Source organism: Macrobrachium rosenbergii, chromosome 9 (assembly GCF_040412425.1).
Source record: "Macrobrachium rosenbergii isolate ZJJX-2024 chromosome 9, ASM4041242v1, whole genome shotgun sequence".
Taxonomy (NCBI): Eukaryota; Metazoa; Arthropoda; class Malacostraca; order Decapoda; family Palaemonidae; genus Macrobrachium; species Macrobrachium rosenbergii.
In genome coordinates, this window is record NC_089749.1 from 35,049,570 (window position 1) to 35,072,069 (window position 22,500).

General features: G+C 34.6%; 1 protein-coding gene across 8 annotated transcripts in view; it reads left to right on the plus strand.

The window, feature by feature from the left end:
- LOC136841688 (uncharacterized) overlaps window positions 1-22,500 on the plus strand; it is a 595,588-nt gene that overhangs the window by 272,311 nt on the left and 300,777 nt on the right. The window contains exons 1-2 of one of the 8 annotated variants that reach the window (XM_067108891.1): window positions 16,273-16,303; window positions 16,643-16,912. The exons of 5 other annotated variants lie outside the window; for them this stretch is intronic. The gene's annotated coding sequence lies outside the window, so the exon portion shown is untranslated. Of the gene's footprint in view, window positions 1-16,267; window positions 16,913-22,500 lie in introns of those variants that run through there. 2 more of the 8 variants (XM_067108890.1, XM_067108889.1) reach the window with 2 other exon arrangements.

Below are 22,500 nucleotides of genomic sequence, written 5' to 3' on the forward strand. Positions count from 1 at the left end.
ATGTCAGCTCTCTCTCTCTCTCTCTCTCTCTCTCTCTCTCTCTCTCTCTCTCTCTCTCTCTCTCTCTCTCTCTCTCTAGTGTTTCGCTTGAGATATTTTGTGAACGTGACAAAATCCTCAAATTTTTAAAGATTTCTTCAGAGAGGCGAAGTTGCAGTGAGCGCTGGTTCAAGAACATATGGATGATTTTTATATTTTTAAGCGTAAATATGTTGAAATTATATTCATATATGGATGAATGCAGAACTTAAGAGATCACTGTGGCTTTCTCAAATATGAATACATACATACATACATACATACATACATACATACATACATACATACATACATACATACATACATACATACATAATGTATATATGTGTATATGTGTGTGTATTTGTAATAACCACGGTGACCTCTTGGAACATATCGGTTCCTTCACAGTTCTTTTATTCATTTGTCAGTGAAAAGCATATCCAAAAAGTGTAGAAAAATCCGAAAGTTAAGAGGTTACTGTGGCCGTATAAACATTTATATGGTAAAAAAAAGTGACACCAATATTCAATATTATATATATATATATATATATATATATATATATATATATATATATATATATATAAATATATATATATATATATATATATATATATATATATATATATATATATATATATATATATATGTGTGTGTGTGTACATACATACATACATATATATACGTATATATTTATACACATGTATATTGTGTGTTTGTGTGTATGTAGAGAGAGAGAGAGAGAGAGAGAGAGAGAGAGAGATTTATGGGAGGCCTAAACCTAAGTTCCTCCGGTCAAGCATCCTACCTAGTAAATACTGAAACAGCACTAAGTGTTTTAGTGGCAAATGTTGACGAAAACGTGTTGTAAATGTTTGTAACATGTGACTTTAAAGTTACCGCTAATGCTTCAACTTTTTCTATTTGTATGTTGTTATTGTTATTATTATTACTAAATAAAAGTCTCTGCGAATCCGCATGGCCTGAAGGAGCCCCAATAAATGTGAAATATCCAAAGTGAAAAGATAACGGGCGACGCAGAGAAAATTGGCGGAGGTTGTGTAGGAGGAGGAGGAGGAGGAGTAGTTGTGTAGGAATCCAAGTGGAGGAGGAGTAGGACGTGGAGGAGAAGGCAAGAAATGAGGAACAAAGAGAAAACTGGTTTTAGAAAGGAGAGACGCAAAAAATCCGAAGAGGAAAAAGAAAGCGAATAAAGCCGGAACGGGACCAAATCCCGTTGGCTCAACAAGAAAATGTGAGGGAAAAACTTCTCGTGCTTCGTAGGTATATTTTGCCTTTTGGGAAAGGAGGCTCGCCACAACTGCAAGGGAAATGATCCAGAATCAGAGAGAGAGAGAGAGAGAGAGAGAGAGAGAGAGAGAGAGAGAGAGAGAGAGAGAGAGAGAGAGAGGAGAGAGAGAGAGAGAGAGAGATTAATTGTTTTGAGAAATCGGGTACTGAAAAAGGCCACCAGCTTTAGATAGCAGTAAAAATATTATTATTGGTATTATTATCATCGCTAAGCAATGAAATGGAAACATGCAATAAAGGATTGAAATACTGACCAATTACTCTTTTATCATCTTTCTTAGGTCATTTTGCTATATATGACAAAGCGCAAAGACAGAAAGCAACAGGTGAATGAAAAGGACAGAAAAAAAAATGAAACAGGAGAAGAAAATAAGAAGGGAACTTTTTTCTGAAGACAAGTTCTTTATGTGTAGATAACCAGAATATGTTGGTAAATACTTTCAGGGAGTTGGTCCCTGCCCGTTAGAGAGCACCAGGTCCACCTGGAAGCACATAGACTATGGCCCCTAAACTCAGGGTATGAGCAACTTCTGCCTTATAGGGTGACATCTCTTGGTACACGGTAGATCTACAGTCGATAATAGTGGCCTTGCTCAAGATGAGCATCAGAAGTCATTTGCAGTAGTATGATAGATAAGGTTAAGGGCTTGATTTGTTTGTCTGCTCGACTCGACCTCAAGTTTAGAAGCTTAGCAAACTTTGCTTAAAAACCATTATACAACAGTACGGGTCATTTACCTTCATCAGCTCGGTACTGCAAGGTACAATGCACTGGCTATTCTTTACTGTATTTAGCCAATGAATCTTCCATGGATTCTACCGCGTTGGTGGAAAGGCACAATTTAGAACTGACGCCTAGTCTTAGGGATACGGGTTTGCTAAGAATGTCATGGCTGATAAATGCAAAGGATGAATTGAAAATAGGAAATTGCAACTTAAGACCGCTAAATAAAATTGGAAAGATAGAACGGGTACAAAGTGAATTCAAGAGATGTGGACTGGACATCTGACTTGTTGGTTAATCACGGTGGAAAGGAATGGGAAAAGTGTTTGAATGGGGCTAATTGTGTATATTTATCCTGGAAGAGCAGATGGACCTGGTAGAGAGGGCATTGGCATGTTCTTAACCCCAAATGCAACACAGGTACTACCTAACTGGAGAGCAGTTAGCGGGAGATTAATGCTCGAGAGATATAAATCAAAACAGTGTAATATGAGAGTTAGTGAGCTACATACCGGTGAGTGAACTCTGAGGGAATAAAAGATGAATTTTATGTAGAACTTCTGAATGTTATACAGGAAATAGCAAAAAAAGACATGAGAATTGTTGGCGATATGAATGCAGAAGTTGATTGGAACAATGAAGGTATGGAAGATGTAATGGGCAAGGAAGGCCTGGGAGAGACTGCGAACGAAAATGGGTTGTAGTTTATTTTTTTTTTTTTTTGTGTTGCAGACAATATGGCAACTGGGGGTACTTTTTTCAACAAAAGTCATCCATAAATAAATTTGGACATCTCCAGATGGTCACATAGCCATTGATCAAGAAGAAAAGAACACTGAAGAATGTTAGGACATCTAAAGGAGCAGGTATTGACAATGATCACTAACTTATAGTTGCTCCACTGAAGCAGAAATTATAAGTAGCCAACGAAACATTGATGGCATAATATAAGTTCAGTACAATAAAACTTCTTGAAGAATGTCGAAATAGATATGCATTTCTAGAAACCATATTTCAGGAGAACGTAAAATCAGTAAGACCTGGTTCAAAATCAGGAATATCTGTCTGCTGGTAAAGAATGACTGGGGTATGGAGTAACAAGACGGAAACTAGGTTATGATTGAATCACTGCACACACAGTTTTTGCTGAAAGTGGAATGACACCTCGTATAGCAACTACAAAATTTGGAATGAGGAAACAAACCCCGATGGTTGGTAACTGGAAGTCATAGCCCAGGTTCCAGTGAAAATGGCCCGACCGAATTTGTTAACTATAGAGGCATTGCATTTTCGCCTAATTGAGAAAGCAATTGGTAAACAAGCTTAGAGATGAGCAACTGGCCTTCATAAATCAAATATTTGTGTTGAGACGTTGTGAAGCAATGTACGGAATTGAAAACTCCCCTTCTGATTGGTTATGTTGATTGCGAAAAGGCATTTAACAGTCTATAGATGAATATAATAGAAGATCTTTTGTTACTGTCATCAAATTAAAAATGTATGCCAACTGAAATTATCCATGGACGAAATAGATGCAAAGTTGACATTGACAGGGTCTTATCAAGTAAATTTGCATTTAATATTAGGGTACTAAAAAAGAGTGTTATTTTACCTTTGCTCTTTGCTTTTACTGACTATATGATGAAAAGAGAGATCGGAGATGGAAGAGATGGTTTAAACCGGAATAACGATAGAAACTTGACTTACATAGAGTATGCAGATAAAGCTGTTTTGATTCGGAAAACGAAGCAATATTTACAAAGTTCGCTTAGTAGATTACGTCATATCATCTAGAAAGATGGAACTAGATAAATCTAAGATAATCCAAAGTAATAAGGGCAGAGTATGCACGAAGGGATGAAGTAACACTAAATGGAGAAAGGGTTATTTAGGGTGCCTTTCAAATGTTTAGGAGCAGTGGTATGCAATACAGGTTCTTTTGAGTAAGAACTTACTGAAAGACCAAGAATGGCAAATCAGACAGTGGGCAGGCTGAATAAAATTTTGGAATCAAGTAGACTGAAATGGCGAACGGAAGTAAGATTATACATAGGTCTCGTACGATATGTATTGATATAAGATATGAATCCTGGCATGACTATAAAACTATATTAAAAATATATTTTGCGGATTTGAGAATAAAGCTTTAAGAATTTTAGGAGTCAGATGGCAGGATAAATTAGAAATGAGACCTAACTGGAAATTACAGAATTTTCTAGTGTAGATGAGATAAAGATGAAGGAAAGATGGAGATGGCTTGGACATGTCTTTCCCACAATCCCTGGAGAATAAAACCTGGCAGGGGCAGGCGGGCTCCCTTCGGAACAAGAAGTGTTGGAAGATCCAGGTCTGCTTGAATAAGAACTTTGAGAATGTCGGTTGGGGGTAAGTAGAGGATTGTGAAAGGTAAAGCACAGAAGAGTCGCAGAATTTCACATTGCCTTTTTGCTTCATCACGCGGCATTTGATGATATATATATATATATACATATATATATATATGTATATGTATATATATATATATATACTGTATATATATATATATAATTTATATATATATATTTATATATATACAGTATATACATATATATACTTTTGTATTATTATGTATGTATATATATATATATATATATATATATATATATATATATATATATATATATATATATATATATATATATATATATATATATATATATATATATATATATACAACTGTACAGACAGGTAGAAAAGGGGATTGTGAGTTCGGGCGTATCTCCACTGGAAGAGAAGTGAGGGCGTTTGCAAAATTATTTTCCGATGGGCTGGGGGAAGACAGCGAAGACATTGGCCCTAACAGCTTTACGAAGGTGTTATGTCTCAGTTTATGTCTCCCTTTTATGTCTTTCTTACAAGCATCTTAGCTATATTTTATGAGACCTGGGGAGTTTAAGAAAACAGCTTTTTACCTTTCATTTCTCTCTCTGGATTTTTAATAGTTATTGTAACATTTACTTGTTTAGTAATTACCTTTGTAACACTGAATTGCTGGCATAACCCATATTGGCTAATATATTATTTTTCATTTTGATAGGGTTGTTATGCATGTAGGACACTTTACTTGATTACTTTAAATAACAACTTAGGAATTCATTAATATATGCATGGATTAATACGATTATTCTTTGGTATAAAAATTCATTTACCTCTACATTTCATTCTCAGTATTAATCAATATTACTGGTAAATTTTAGTAATGCAGTGCTAATTCAAGGTGCCATTTGCATTTTAGTAATTTATTAATTTTCTTTCTCACTCTTTAAAATATTAATTTAAAAAACTTGAACTTTACGCGGCAGTTGAAAGTAAGTTATATGTTGTTTCCTGTGCTGAATATATATATATATATATATATATATATATATATATATATATATATATATATATATATATATATACATATATATATATATATATATATATATATATATATATATATATATATATATATATATATATATATATATATATATATATATATATATATATATATATATATATATATATATATATATATACATATAAACTTGCGTACATACTTGCGGATTCAAAGTTTCGCATACGCAAGTGCTAGATCTGCGATCACCTAGAAGAATAATGAACCAGCAAGATCAGCTTTTTTCTCCCCTGTGGATTATAGTTTGCCAAAAGCTTTGCTGCTATGGCCCTTGAGTTCATCCGCATAAAAAGAATACAGAAAAGTATGCGCATAAAACTTTTCAGTATTTAGAGCTAGAAGGGCACACGGTATAACAAATCTTAGTATCAGAAATAGCCATGAACTGTTTTCTTTCCCCCTCCGTTTGGTGGACCATGCATGTTCTGTCATGAAGAAGTCGTGGTTTATTGTCCGTCTTCGATTTGACAGACCTGACTTCGTGACTTCAAGCCATGTAACTGTCTCTCACTCTTCTATTATCATTTAGCATCACTACTCAATCACAGAGAGAAAGGAGGTACATGCCATTATTTTATGGGAAATAACACTCAATTTTCTCTTTTACTGTTGAGAAATTTGCGCTAAATTGACCTAGATTCGGTTGTTGTACTTTCTTTTGCATTACATTTTGATTCTTTGTACTAGATGCCGTGAATATGGCTGATATGGCGAATGTAGAGAGAGAGAGAGAGAGAGAGAGAGACTTGGGCCTGTGTAAGCTTAGGTTAAAGGCCCTTACCCTTAGTTGTTAACTTAGTTCTTGATATATTCGAGTACAAAGAATTGCGTCATGGGTATGTCTTTCAGTTTTTCTGTCGCAAAGGCCTTATGTACAGTACATTCATTCCTGCCAAGTCACTTATCGGGCCTTCGTCTTGCTTTCTGAAGCATGTTCTGTAGGAGATTTTCTCCCTCCTCTTTGTCACACGCACACACACACACACGAAATTCCTTGTATACTTATAGTTTCACGTTTCTTGATACTTATTTATATATATATATATGTATATTATATTATATATATATATATATATATATATATATATATATATATATATATATATATATATATATATGAAGGTATGTAGGTACTAAGGCTTTTCGCTGTATTACAACACATTTCTAGTTACATTCAGATAACACAAAAGCGCTTGGTACCTGCATTTTTAATCCATCCCTGTGGCCTCCATGCATATCGTCACTTGTATTATGTGATATAGGAGTGTACATACGTACATACCGTACATGCCATGTATATGTCATATACATTAAAAACACGACCAAGAGAATCTATACCAATAACAGCGAGTTTCGCTTCGAGTTTGATCATGAGTTAGCTATATAGACATGAAAACAAGAATAATAATAGCTAATTATCTGATGGCACCTATGTTACAAATGATGGTTGATAATATTATTGAAACCGATGGATGAGAATCGAACAACATAACAATAAAAAAGATTATTTTTGAAATCATGCCATACTTTATCTAATTTCGAAGACGAGAATTACGTTGACTTGGGATGTGCACTATTGATTCTGGGGTGGTCGGTTTGGGGTTTAAGCCTCTGTGAGCGGGGTTGGTTGGTGGATGGGTGGTAGGGGTTCTTGTGTCTTAGCCAGGGAGGGTTGGAAGGGCATGGGAGGGACAAGTGCTTCAGCATTGCCTTTCATGGGCAACTCCTCACACCCACTCCTATCTCTCTCTCTCTCTCTCTCTCTCTCTCTCTCTCTCTCTCTCTCTCTCTCTCTCTCCAGAGTCGATTCACTCATTGTCCTACCCACACATACCTCCCTTCCTCGCCCGTTCCCTTCCATCCGAATACCCGAGAGAGTGAATAGACTCACAGTTCCTCAGCTCCGGAGCGAGAAGAAGACAAGAAGTTCTCCGAACCACACCTGTTGCTCCCTTGTTCTGTCTCCCTTCTCCTCAAATACAAGTTAGCCACGCCCACCTCCTTCTCCTCTTCCTCCTCCTCTCGATCTACATCTTCCCATCCTCACCATGCTCTTTACGTCTTACCAGGCGCTTTTTATGACGTTTCTTTGATTTTCACTTGTATGGAAGGTTTGCTGAAACCAGTGTTGCCTTCCTGGACGTATTTATAAGAAAAGTATCTCTCTCTCTCTCTCTCTCTCTCTCTCTCTCTCTCTCTCTCTCTCTCTCTCTCTCTCTCTCTCTCTCTCTGTCCTATGTGACGTAAATTAGTTTTTATTTGAGTATCGCGTTTGATATTATATATAGTGTTCTGTACTCAAAAGAAATGTCAAGTTATTACTTGGACCTCATATCATTTATCACGAAACCGTACATCTTAGAATGGTACGTGACTTTGGTTGACCCTCATCCTCAAAATATTTCTTGTTGTCTTCTCATGAAAAACCCGACTCAATTTTTCCTTTAGATTTCAGCATTTTATTGCCGCTGATGAAAACTAGCTCATTTCTCGAGATAGAATATTGTTTTTAATTATATATATTAAATCCAGGTCTTTTGCAAAAACAAAACAGAATGAAAAGAGTATGTATATATACAGTAGATATATATATATATATATATATATATAACATATATATATATATATATATATATATATATATATATATATATATATATATATATATATATATATATATATATATATATATCAAAAGAGAAAGAGAGAGAGATAGCGCATCTTTTAGCATATTGCGCACAAAGTTTGCTCCATATAGCTGTAGTGTTTTCTTTCATGGAGCAAAATTAAAGTCGCCTTTTACCAATAAGGAGATGTCATTAGAGCGGAATGTGGGCGACTTTAACTTTGCTACAAATGCCGGGTTAGACAGCTGGATGTTTAAAGATGCCTATAGTCTTCTTTTGCCAGTTTCTCTCTCTCTCTCTCTCTCTCTCTCTCTCTCTCTCTCTCTCTCTCTCTCTCTCTCTCTCTCTTCTTTGCGCGTGTGTGTGAAGCCAGTCAAATAAATTGGGTGGAAATTACATCGTTCTTGGAATTGCTTTTGTGATTGCTCCTAGTCGTGCATTATTGTCTGATGCTTCGTACTAATTAAAGGTTTGCATATTCGCCTCTATCTGGGTTTTTGTTTGTGTGTTTGCGTAGATTAACTTCCCTTAAATGGATTTTATTGCTTTCATGTCTTCAGCCCAATTGTTTTATTCGGTGTTTGTCCTTTTTTCTTGGTACCTGATGTTTGTCCCTTGTGTTAAAAGAACAAGTTTTTCCTAATATATTCCTCAGGTTGAAGCTGTACAAGAATTGTTTTTCTAATTTTTTTCATGTTATTTTAGTGTTTTACTTATTCTTTTTACTTACTTTGTTTTAGTATTGCAGGTCAGTGTAAGCTTTAACTGGAGCATACTAGCCTAAGGAGTAAACTTCTTTATTAGCTGAATAAATAGATGTCACCTTCCAGTAACAACTTTACGGTGAAATGAGTACTTTGCGTTATTCTTTTATCACAATATGCATAAACCTCTCTAATGTAAGAAATACCAAGACTACTTACTTTTGTCAGCATCATCTCATCATTTGTCATAAACGAGTGCACTGTATTAGAGGTGGAAGTTATTTTCAGGCTGTTATCGTGATCGTGAAATATTTGAGTGAAGTTGCCCCGTCAGTTGCATACATTGGTCATATTCATGATACATTTGCTACTGATTTCGCCCACCCCACTAGCGAAGTTTTTTTTTAAATTGCTTAATGTGGTCATTTGAAGCAGATTTTATATCTGAAGTGAAGGAAATCACTTTGACACAAACTTGTGTATTGTTCACTAAACCGTGCGAGGTTGCACCTCTTCGGAAAGTAAAGTTCTTTAACTTCTTTTGTTTTTTGTAATCCCGAGAGATTTTAATTCCTTGTAGTTCCATATTACGTAAACTCTTTTAAATTTCAATGACTTTTTATATTTTTAAAGTGTCATGTTATACGTGTTACAAAATAGCCTTCGCTCTATCTTGCAAACCTCACTTTAGTAGCTGATGTACTAATTTTTTTTTTTTTTTTTTTTTGTTTACCTCTGAATTTTTATTCTGACGGTTACTTTCCGATGGCTGCTACATATATTTTTTTTTACATCGTGTGCAAAATGAGAAACTTCTCGATTTCCATGAAGCATAAGTATGCTGCCTTTGTAGGATTTGTAAGCTTCGCGCATTTTAGATCAAATCAGTGATCGTCATTATGCCATGTGTTGTGCAAGCTCCTCAAATGTAGAGTTCTTATCTTCAGAGTGTCTCCGTCGATGATCGTTTTTAATTCGTTTCGGCAGTTTTATTGATTCTACTAACTAGGGCTTTTAATGTTTTATTGTCATGCAGTTCTTATGGTTTGCCTCAACTTTGATGTGCTCCGTAGATGTATGAATATGTTATGTTGACTGACCTTGTTACAAAGGATGCGTTTGTAAAGCCTCGGTATTCGTAAATTATGTAAACGTGATGTTTGCTGAAAGCATCTGCATAATACAGTTACAGAGGCTGTGCCCTTCAAAAATATCGAGTGCTGTTGCGTACTTGCTGCTGCTGGTGGCGATCAGTTTTAAGATATTTCTCAGTACTGACTTAGAAAATAAAATTTCTCACTATATTTTTAATTTTTGCCATGACAAGAGTTTAACATATGGTGAAAGTGATATATAAAGAATGACCGTTTTGAGTTGAAAAGGATTCGTAATTAGAATCCTTTGTACCAATGATAAATGGATCGATGGCTTGTAGCCATATTCACGTTGTCATTTTTGCACTGCGACATTGTTTGGGGTCTTTAGATAAACCTTCTCTTATTTTATGTAATACTTTGGCTTATTAAACTAAAGTTGTTAGGTCGAAATCATCCCTTATTTTGAGGTGTCGTGTTATTTATTTAAATTCCGTTGAATTACTTGAATATGTGACGTAGTAACGTTATGGTTAAAAGTGAATGTTTCATATGATATAGCCATCCTGTCCCACCAACGTTTTGTATCTTTTAAGAAGTCGTACACTTTTAGATATTTTATTTACGTCCAGGTCGATACATCCAACGAAATAAAAGCGCTTTATAGATTGGCTTCTGATTTATATCGCCATTCACCTTTTATGAGAGAATCAATCTATTAACCCATTTTTAGTCTACTCGAATAGGAGTCTTAGCTTTCTCCACAATGACAGGTCGGCGGTTGTGTGTGTGTGTGTGTGTGTGTTCGGGTTTATGTGAGTTTCTTCTGCTTTTTGGACACTTGATTGCTGGCGTCCTTGTTGGAAGAGGGTGCAGGATAAATTTCATTAATGATCCTCTCTCTCTCTCTCTCTCTCTCTCTCTCTCTCTCTCTCTCTCTCTCTCTCTCTCTCTCAACAGTTTTCTTGTAGCTATTAATTTCTTTGTTAGAGAATCTTGTAATGGATTTAGTTTGGGTTTAAGACAGATGGTGGATACCAAATTTTTTGTTTTAATGACTGGCATTCCCCAAAGGATATCAGTGAAATTTCTTTACAGTATTAAATTACGCCGATCAAGCAACTGGAAAGTCAGCAGCTAACCCCAAAGAGATTATTGGAAAGCCATCAGATGATATTATTTCGAATATTAGTCTCATATAAGAGCAAATAAGACTAATGGAATCCAGAATAATCACATATACATATATATACCTATATATATATATTGGTGTATATATACTGTACTTATATACGTATATATGTGTGTGTGCATGTGTGTAAGTATATATGTATATCGAACTGATGGTAAATATCCTCACCCGATACCACTGGCGCTAATCCTGATTGGCTGCTCATGCTGCTCAGCATTCACGAAAAGGTACGACGATATAATGTCGCCTTTTACTATAAAAAAGGACAGGACAGTTGGAAGTCGGCAGCATACATGACTGAGATTACGTGCCATTCCCTCGTCCCTCTCATGCCAGAAGGAAAGATCATGTCGGCAGCATTCAGAATCCTGAAATAGTTTGTCCTTTCATCAGTTTCTCAGTTTGATAATAAGATGTAAATCATTCGCCTTGGTTTTTGCGTGTTTTTTGTTTGTTTCTTTTTTATGAGGCTGACCTGGCATTCAGTCTTACTGTCACTAGCCGCTTCTTCGCTTATTTATATATTCCAGCAATCTTAATTTTATCTACAGCAAACAACATTAGCATAGAACAAGAGTGGGTGGGGACTGGCAGTCCTTCAAGCCCGCCCACATTGCAAACCCCCTTTTCGTCTCGAAGTTAACGTGAGGCCTTTTGGGTTCACTTGCTCTCTCTCTCTTCTTTCTTTCTTTTCTCTTTGTCTTTTTTCTTTCCTCTCTCTCTGCATTCACATTCCTCGTCCTGGCCTTTACTCTCTTTCATGTGTCCTCTGCTCCATTCTGTGATTTCATTTTTGGGTGGTATTGCAAATCTGAAAACATATTTTCAGTCATTCCTTTTGTCAGCAGTTCCACTGCATCTGTCGTTTTGTCGTTGTTTGTTTTCGAAAGCTTACTTTTTCGTTTCTATGATTCAAATATTTTTTCCTTTTTTCATAGTTCATTCTTCTCTTGTTGACTATTACTACTATTTCTTGATATTAATGTTATTTCTTAATATTTATTTCTTAACACATTACGCATAAATTCGTACCTTCGTAATCGTATATCTCTATAGTATACACTTCCGGTTTAAAAAGATTCTCCAAGAACATCGGCGTGTAAGCGCATTCAATTTGACCTTAGCCTATCTGTCGTCAGTGACAGAAAAGTTATTGGAAGTCCCCTTGATAAAAACGATTGGGATATATATATATATATATATATATATATATATATATATATATATATATATATATATATATATATATATATATATATATATATGTATGTATGTATGTATGTATGTATGTATGTATGTGTGTGTGTGCGTGTGTGCGCGCTCGCGTTCTCCTTCAAAGGATAATTTCATTTTCTTTTATTATATTTGGTGTCTGTTTTTTGTTATTGACTTTCATTACATTGATTTACAACGTTTTTGATATATGTTAGAAGACTAGTCAAATATGTGGACGTGAACAAATGAATAAGAATATGTGCGCAATAATAATAATAATAATAATAATAATAATAATAATAATAATAATAATAATAATAATAATAATAATAAATTCAGTGTAAATATGCAAATTGAAACCTATTATCATTCGGTATATCTTCAAGTTCCGTGGAATCGATTAGTCATCGTTTCCCTGCATTCTCAAGTTTCATGAAGTCCTTTTGTTTCATTCATGGCCTATCAAGTTAAATGAAATCATTTACTGTCGCATTCCTCGGTGTCCCCAAGTTTGATGAAACCGTTCAGTCTTTCCAAACCTGTGTCCTCAAGTTCAGTAAAATCGTTTAGTCATCTTTCCCCGAAGACGAGGACAGGTCACCCTGAAGGAAGGTTTGCAGCGTTACCTGATCCCTCCTCTCTGAATCATCTCTTTCCTGAAACCCCCGCTGGAGGCCCTGACCCCTGCCTCTTGTGAGTTGGCAACACTGGGACTCATGACTATCTCCCCGGCTCCATTGGGGTTATTTTCATGACTTCTGTTTGCTAAAGAAGGAAGCGTTGGTTGTCACTTTCGCTTTGTGGAGAGAGCTCATGTACAGAGGCTCCTACGATCGTTGTGGATAAGTTAGCTATTGCTTCCAATGAGAATAACAATGTGTTGATTGATACTTTTAGGAAGGTAATTATTTAAATTGTTTTTGATACTGATATTTTGTTTTTCTCTGTATTATTAGTCCATTATTTGGGATATATTCGTTTATTTATTTTGATATTTAGGACATAACTAGATGTTTGTCTTTCTTATTACTGAATTATTTTGGTTTTTGGACTTCAGACTTGATTCTTTATTGCTATACCTCTTTCCTTAATTTTCATAATTACCTCTCACTCTCATCTAATTTCTTGGCGACATTTTTGAGAAGTTTCATGTTTTGATGATTTATACTTAGCACTAGGTACCGTTACTATAAAATTAATTGGAACTGCAAAAGTTCAAGCGAAGATGCAACGCATTACTACCCTAAAACAATTATTCTCCTTGTATTTTAATAATTTACTTACATTTTTTGTTTATTAATTTATTAATTTGTTTTCTTTTCTAATATCTGATCTCTTGTTTCTGTATTTCCTGTTACCTTATATTACTTCTTTCAAATCAACACTATATTCTTTGGAAACTTGAATTTCAAGTCAGTGGCCCTGTGAATAGGGTTCATCTGAATAATAATAATAATAATAATAATAATAATAATAATAATAATAATAATAATAATAATAATAATAATAATAATAGTGCTATTTGCCGTTCTATAAAAACAGAATGCCAGGTAAGAAAGGACCAGAATTTTTCTTAATGGGGCACATTTCCTTTAGTAAAACACTACGTGATTCGTTGTGAAAAATTATATTTCATGTGAGGATTGAAGTGGTTTGTCGCTACGGTTATAGCAGTCTGATGTCCATTACATTACGCTGCTGACACACGATCACTCAGAATGATATGTTCAATGTCACTGTGTAAATGTCACACTAAATAAGAGCATAAAGATTACACGATGGAGAAAAGTTATTATATGGAAAATATTTTTAGTAGAATTTATTTTATCTTTCTTTCTTGTGATGTTTAAAGTCAATTTTGAAATTAGTAGAAACCTAAACTTATGTGCATATACTGTATATATATATATATATATATATATATATATATATATATATATATATATATATATGTGTATATATATGTATATATATATATATATATATATATATATATATATATACATACATATATATGTGTGTGTGTGTGTATCTACTTGTCACTTGTTACCAGTTATGTATGTAATTGCATTAGCCACAATGCCCTCTTAACTTCTCGATTTCTTCATACTTTTTGGATACGCTTGTCACTACAAGGCCCTAGATCCAAATGCAGGAAATATGAAGTAATTCTTAGTCAGGTCGGCAACGTGACCTCGTTTTGATTACTTGGGATGTGGGTTCGATTTCCGCTACCGTACAACAGAATTACTTCATATGTCTTGCATTTGGATCTAAGGCTTTGTAGTGACAAGCATATGCAAAAAGTGTGAGGAATTCGAGAAGTTAATAGAACGTTGTGGCTATTAAAATTACATATAGGCTATATATATATATATATATATATATATATATATATATATATATATATATATATATATATATATATATATATATATATATATATATATATATATATATATATATATATATATATATATATATATATATATATATATATGAATCTACAGATCACTTTTTACCAGATACGTATGCAATTGTAACAACCACAACGACCTCTTAACTTCTCGAACTCTTCGAACTTGTTGGATACGCTTGTCACTACGAAACCTTAGATCCATATGCAAGAAATAAGAAGTAAATTCCTGAATGTGTTAACCTTCCGGTTCTCAGAAGGTCTTTTTGGGATCAAGTTGTTATCCCGGCACATATATTAATATTTGCGCGCGCGTGTGTGTCTGTGCGGCGTGTCTATATATACTAAATATTTTCATTAACAACTTCTATATGAAAATATGTTTGTTTTTATGCATTTATTATGCATACATTGATAACTGACTCTGACACTGACATACGTGTCAGTATATCAGAGTATTATTATCATGAATGAACATTTTTGTTGTTGTGTTATGGTGCTTCATCTGTCAACTATTCACTTCCTCTATTCATTTAGTACGACAGAGTTTCTTTTACTTTGTGTTTACTATGCACTCCAGAGCAGGTTCTGGAGCGATTATATTATCTTTTGTCATGAAGATTGGTCGGGTCACATGTCCGTGTCAGCGGTATCACATGGAACAAACAGGCCATCATGGAGGGGTGGTTTGTCTGCCGGGACACTAAAAACGCACCGAGTTATTCTTAGGAGTGGATTCAAGTGTCGGAACAGTTTTCTTTGGATATCACACGTCTTCATGTATCGCGGCGTGTCTTGATAAAATTCTTTGTCTGTTAGTTAATTTTCTTATTCTTTTTAGGTGACTATTCCTCCTGGATCTAAATATGAGGCGAGAATGAAGATATCGTTACGGCTAGAGTCGTTCTTTGTTTATTTAAATTCACGAGAGAGAGAGAGAGAGAGAGAGAGAGAGAGAGAGAGAGAGAGAGAGAGACTCGAGTATTTAGGGTCAGTCAGTATCTTTGTCCTTTTTGTCATGCCTTTTGTATGGGTCCGTGGTGGTTTTGTTCAACTACAGTGTTTGTTGTCCTCCTCATTCCAGCTTACATATGCTTTTGTGTGTGTGTGTGTGTGTGTGTGAGTGTGTGTGTCTGGTTCAGTCCCATGTGTGACCTCTTCCACCCATGTTGCTGTATAATGCTTGTCTAACAAAGGAATTTTCATATGCAGATTCACGAGACCATGAACAGATTTCACTATCGTTCATGTCCACTATCTTTGGCATATGTTTATCTTTCAGGGTTAGCACACGCACAATCACCTGTTTATTCCCCCGAACGCAGGAGGGTCCACCCTTCCTCATGCTAACACAACATTGGTCAGGTTCCTCCCCATCCTTCTTGCTAACCCAGGGAGGTGTCGGGGGGAAGGGAGAGAAAGGGGGCGGGGGATCACCTCCAACGCTAGAGTCTACTGTGGGCTTCGTAAGGTGTTGTTGGCCCTGTGCTCGCTCTGATCTGAGTAGAGTTCAGTTAGCTCAGCAGTATTCCGCGGGCGATGCTCGGTGCAAGGCGGCGTGTGAGTTACCTCGTCGATTCGTATCGTTTTTTTTTTTTTCGCAGTTTTCGTCCCTCAGTCGCACCTTTGCTGTTCTATTGTTTAGAGGAAATTCATCTCGGAAACACGATTTGATAACTTCACACAGACAAAAATTCAGTGATTCACAGTGAGAACTTAGAAAAGTGATTCTTATTTTGTGAAATATTATTTTTTTTTTATTCACTACGGTGTTTTTCGGCAGTATTCAAGTAGTCAGTGTTTGTGGGGGATAAGTCAGGTCATTTTTTTTAATGCGTGATTGTATTTAGTAAAGTTGAAGTGCGTTTTCTTGATCGTTCGTGCTTTTAAATCTTTCAGAGAAAATAGACGACTCGTGTCGTGTTTTCAGTGCATTTAGTCATTTTACTCTGTTGAATCCTTTGCTAAACTAGTCATACAGATTTATATTGATTAGTGGTGTTTTCATAACAGATTTGTGATCATTGAATTTGAATACCAGTGCTCGTTAAGTGTTTGCACAGTGAGAAAACATCTGCAATTTAGGAAAATAAAAACTTAGGAAATCGTTAAAATTAGTGCACGACTCGATGCGACGGCCTTCCAGTCGAAACATTCATGAGTCCAAAGGTGAGTGAAATTTTGATTTCATGACCTGAATTCTCTTATTCGCCCTCTTCCAATTCATCTCACTTATCGCTACATCTAACCTGGCTTGACCTTTGTTGTATCCCCATGGCCTTTTCCTTGTATTGTCGGACATGTGGTATGGCAACAGGCATCTGTCTCTGTTGTGCCCACCCCTCCCACTCTGATGCCTCGGGAGGAGGGTCCAGCACCCTGACGTGAGAAATTTTAAGTGATTTAATTCACAAAATTTGTATGACAGTAACTTTGGTCAAAGACGTCGGAAATAAATGAATTGCTGATACTACTGGAATGGGGAAAATCTGGTAACGATATTTTCACACGGTATTCTTCATACTGTTCATACATGCATGTATCTATTCAGTTGGGGCAATTTATTCAAATGTATGATGGTGTGTTGCCGGCATCAAAATGTATGAGTAGCTTGTTAAGGTCCTTGATGAGGATGTTGAAGTTTTGATTAACTTTGCCTTTGATCGTTAAGTGTCTCTCTCTTTGTCGATGCTAATTCTTCAGCTCGTCTGCTGTAAGCTCTTACCTGTATTATGGATGTGATGGTATTGTTTGGGGTGTTTGATAGAAACTGTTTATATATATATATATATATATATATATATATATATATATATATATATATATATATATATATATATATATATATATGGTATGTATATATGTGTGTGTGTGTTTTTGTGTTTATATATATATATATATATATATATATATATATATATATATATATATATATATATATATATATATATACATATATATATATGTATATATATATATATATGTTTATATATATATATATATATATATATATATATATATATATATATGTATGTATGTACTGTATATATATAAATAAATATATATATATATATATATATATATATATATATATATATATATATATATATATACTATACTGTATATATACACACACACAATGCTAACAGTTCATATCATTAGGCCCACCTTTTTTATATATGTATTAAACATCCATAGTTCACGTCCATAAGGTGAGAGTTAACTCAAGAACCCCTTCGCACTGTCCAACACTGGCTTCCATATGCACTCGAAGCCTTCCCAGTTTTTTGCACAAACCTACAGGCTTTCTTGCTTCACCTGTTCTGTGAAAGGCGTCTCCTTTCCTCGTACTATCATCTGTTACTCCCACGTAGGTATCTTATACAAATGAATCGCGTCCATTCTCCCATCATCCATGATAACATGCATTGCTCAATCTTCCGAGTCCCCATCTACCCTCATTCGCTTACTCTATTTCACATTTATTCTCGTCTTCCTCCTCTTGAAAATACTTTCAAACACTTTCACCAGCTTCTGCCTTTTTTCTTGACTTTCCAGATCAGCAATCTTCTTGTGTGCAAACATTAACCATTTTCTTTATCCTGCAACCATTTCATGTCCCACAACTTTGCACCTGCACTAACAGTTTTCACATCACTTTATAAACAAATTCAATAGACTAAATTTATATAAAAATATGAAAGCCTTATTATTTGACTTATTACAAAACTCTAACCGCATTATTAACAGCTAATAAAAACTTATATTTTTCTAACTGTAATAAATTTGTCTTTGATGTATGAAACACTAATTAAACTCTCAGGGGTCGCAATGATAATATTTACAGTCTAGCTTGCCAAAAGTATAACAATGCACAACAAAATAAGAATAGATACATTTCTCCCTTATAACAAAAACATAAGGCACACACAAAAACATGCACTCAAAATCACAAACTGCGACGGGTGGTGTTTTGAATGTCCAGAATCTGAATCTCAACAAATCTTATGTCAGCTCAAAGCGATCTGTTTACAATACCTGAGAAATAAATCTCGGCTCAAGTATTTTCAGAATCTGCATTTATTTGTGTCATAGCCTAGAACTTGCATCCAAGAAGGAAGTCCTGTAAAAATAAAAGAAGCAACAGCCGCATCATTTCGGCTTTCTCTTCCTTCCCAAGATGAACGTAAGGACAGAGACCAATCTTGTGAGTTACCTGATTCCATTTGGTAGGCTACAATATTCGTGGATCATTCCCTTTTAATCAGATATATACAACGTCTAGGCTACATGAAAAGAAAGTGGATGCTTATTGAGGATATATATATATATATATATATATATATATATATATATATATATATATATATATATATATATATATATATATGTATACACACACACACACACACATACACACACACATATATATATATATATATATATATATGAATTTTTATCACATCGCCGTGATTTATATACAAGCATTAAGCTACAAATGTCGTTTAATATCCAATTCACTCTACCTCGGAAATAATATATGTATATAGCCACGGTACATGTATACCGAAGGGGAATTATACTATAGTTCTCGTGTTTTGCGGTTCGAGCCCGAGACGACGAACTTCTTATCAACTATAATCATTAGCGTTCATTATACACACACACACATATGTATTATATATATATATATATATATATATATATATATATATATATATATATATATATATATATATATATATATATATATATATATATATATTTCCAAGATAGAGCGAATTGGATATTGCGACATTTTTAGCTTAATGCTTGTATATAAATCACGGCGATGTGATAAAAATTCATTCATAAAATAGCCACGTGCTTCAAAAGCACTAAACGGATATCATTGTGGAGGGGGTTGATACCGACGCTAATTACAAATACCTGTGCCCGATGGGGTTTTGTACAGGAGAGTCGGTATTAACGTACGCTTCTCTTGATAGCACGATAGGCTGAGGCGTCACTGAACATTGCGAGTTCTCGTGTTCGACGGTACGATCCCGTAAGACGGCGAACCTCTTATCAATTATAATAATTCCCCTTCGGTATACATATATTATTTCCGATGTAGAGTGAATTGGATATTAGACGACATTTGTAGCTATATATATATATATATATATATATATATATATATATATATATATATATATATATATATATATATATATATATATATATATATATACATACACACACACACATATATATATATATATATATATAGAGAGAGAGAGAGAGAGAGAGAGAGAGAGAGAGAGAGAGAGAGAGAGGGGATGTGTGTCACCAATATATATATATATATATATATATATATATATATATATATATATATATATATATATATATATATATATATATATATATATATATATATATATATATATATATATATATATATATATATATATATATATATATAGAGAGAGAGAGAGAGAGAGAGAGAGAGAGAGAGAGAGAGAGAGAGAGAGAGAGAGAGAGAGAGAGGATGTGTCACCAAAGGTATGTTTTGACTGATATGGAATTTAAATATGCATCAGAATATTTTGCACAGTAAAGTTTTGGCAATCATGACGTGGGATTTTCTAGTTCCAAAGAGGATTATACTTGACACGACATATCTTACTAGACTTTGGACCCAGAGGGAAATGTCATACAGGAAGAGACGTAAAAGATAACCTCAAATGGACATTGTTTTATACCTAAGCTCATTTTAATTACCGTAAGATTGAATACAAAATAAATTGTTTATTCAGAGTATTGAAGAGAGACAAACATTATTTTTGTTATATTTATGAAAAAAAATCGAATTAAATGTTTGAAGACGAGATAACTGCATGAAATGTAGAAGGAAACTTACTGATAAGGTTTGAAAGAGAAGTTTTTAACTTTGAATAAGTAAATGGAAACGAAGTATTAAATTAAAACATTACTTGATATGACGAACATTATTCAAGTTGCATATAACTGTGAACGAGGATCGTGTCAATTCCAATGAAAGGTTACAACCAATCGACTCTTGTTATGCTCAAGAAAAGAGAAAAGGCAAAATTACAAGGTCAGTAAATGACCTTAATGTATGCATATTTTTTTTTATTTGTGAGAAAACTAGGATATATTAAAAGCTAATAAAACAGAAAGTATTGCAGTTGGAAAGCCCTCCAAAAGAACTTCACGCGTGTTTCAACGTGCTTCATCGGCTTTTTGTAATATTTTCGAATATTATCCATGTAACGTACATGTACAGGTATATGATTGTGGATCTGTAAACCATTTCTAGAAGCCCGGCATATTGTCAAGATCAGTAAGGCTCCCTGGCAGGTAGTCTTAATGATCTGGAAATGTCTTCGTATGGGATGAAGAAGGCATTAGTCCGACTTGCTTTTCTTTCGTTGAAATATGGCTGCCTTCTTGAAAACATGCAGGACGTGGTTTTGCGTTTTGGATCTCCAGCAGGAAATGCGTCTTCGGCTGTGAGGTGAAAACACCAAATTGGAAGAAGAAAAGAATAGCTATACTAAACAATAAATATGCAACTACGTAACACTTTCCTTTAGTGTGAGACGTAGGGCCCTTAGAATGCTTTCCTATCTTCGGGCAACATTTGCCCTGTAACGATAAATACCTCGAAAAGTTAAAGAAATATATGAATGTATGTTTTCTCCAGCCTTATGTACTGCATCGTATGTATTTATTTTTTATTGTTTATCGTTTGAAGAAACAAATACGCCAAGATGTGAAGGAATACTTGACGACCAATCTCTCTCTCTCTCTCTCTCAAATGCACACACACCAAGCGTACACACTACACAACCCAATAGCTTTATGCTTACATATTTATACATACAGGTCTGTTTGCATGTATATCTGTATGATTTTTAATATAAGCTCTAGAGTTCACTTAATGACGTCTTGAAGTCATTCAGATTTATATATATTGTAACAAATATAAGGAAATTCAACTCCTGTAAGTAGTATAAGCATAAACTTTCATGAGGAACCAAGAGAAAAAGAGCAGACATTGACACCGAATGATTGTCAAGTATTTTAGAAGAAAGGTTTCATGGCTAGCCCATATGGGATATGCTTGCGAACTTTATTTTCTTGGACACACGAAAATCTCTCTCTCTCTCTCTCTCTCTCTCTCTCTCTCTCTCTCTCTCTCTCTCTCTCTCTCTCTCTCTCTCTCTCGTGTTTCGTTTCCTGTCATGTGGGAAGTTTTATTATTCTCTGTTGCGGCTACAGATGTCGTCCTGGTTGTCGCTGTTGCGCCAACTGTTGAAATGTTCCTCATTCTTGCTTTCTGTTTTATTAGTGTTGTTTGAAGCTTATTAACCTGATTTTCTCTCTCTTCTTGTAATCTTGCGGTTCTTTCTTTCATAATAATTGTAGCACCACTTAGTTCGTGGCAGAGTATCAGTCCGTGTTAGTTGTACAAGTATTGATACATGGTAAGGTATTGAGGGATAAATTTGTGTTACATAGCCTATATGATATGCAAGAATGTTTATCACATCTTTATGCAATTTCCAAATTTTTGCTGTGTTCTGTCATTTTCAACCCTCCATTCCCTTATCCGTTAATCTGTCTTTTTGATTTTTTCGGTCCACTGCTGCCTATTACAACATTGTTATTAAGGAGTAGAAATGTCTTCTGAAGGTATAGTATATTTTCGTCTAATTTATGGTGTGTGTGTGTGTATATATATATAT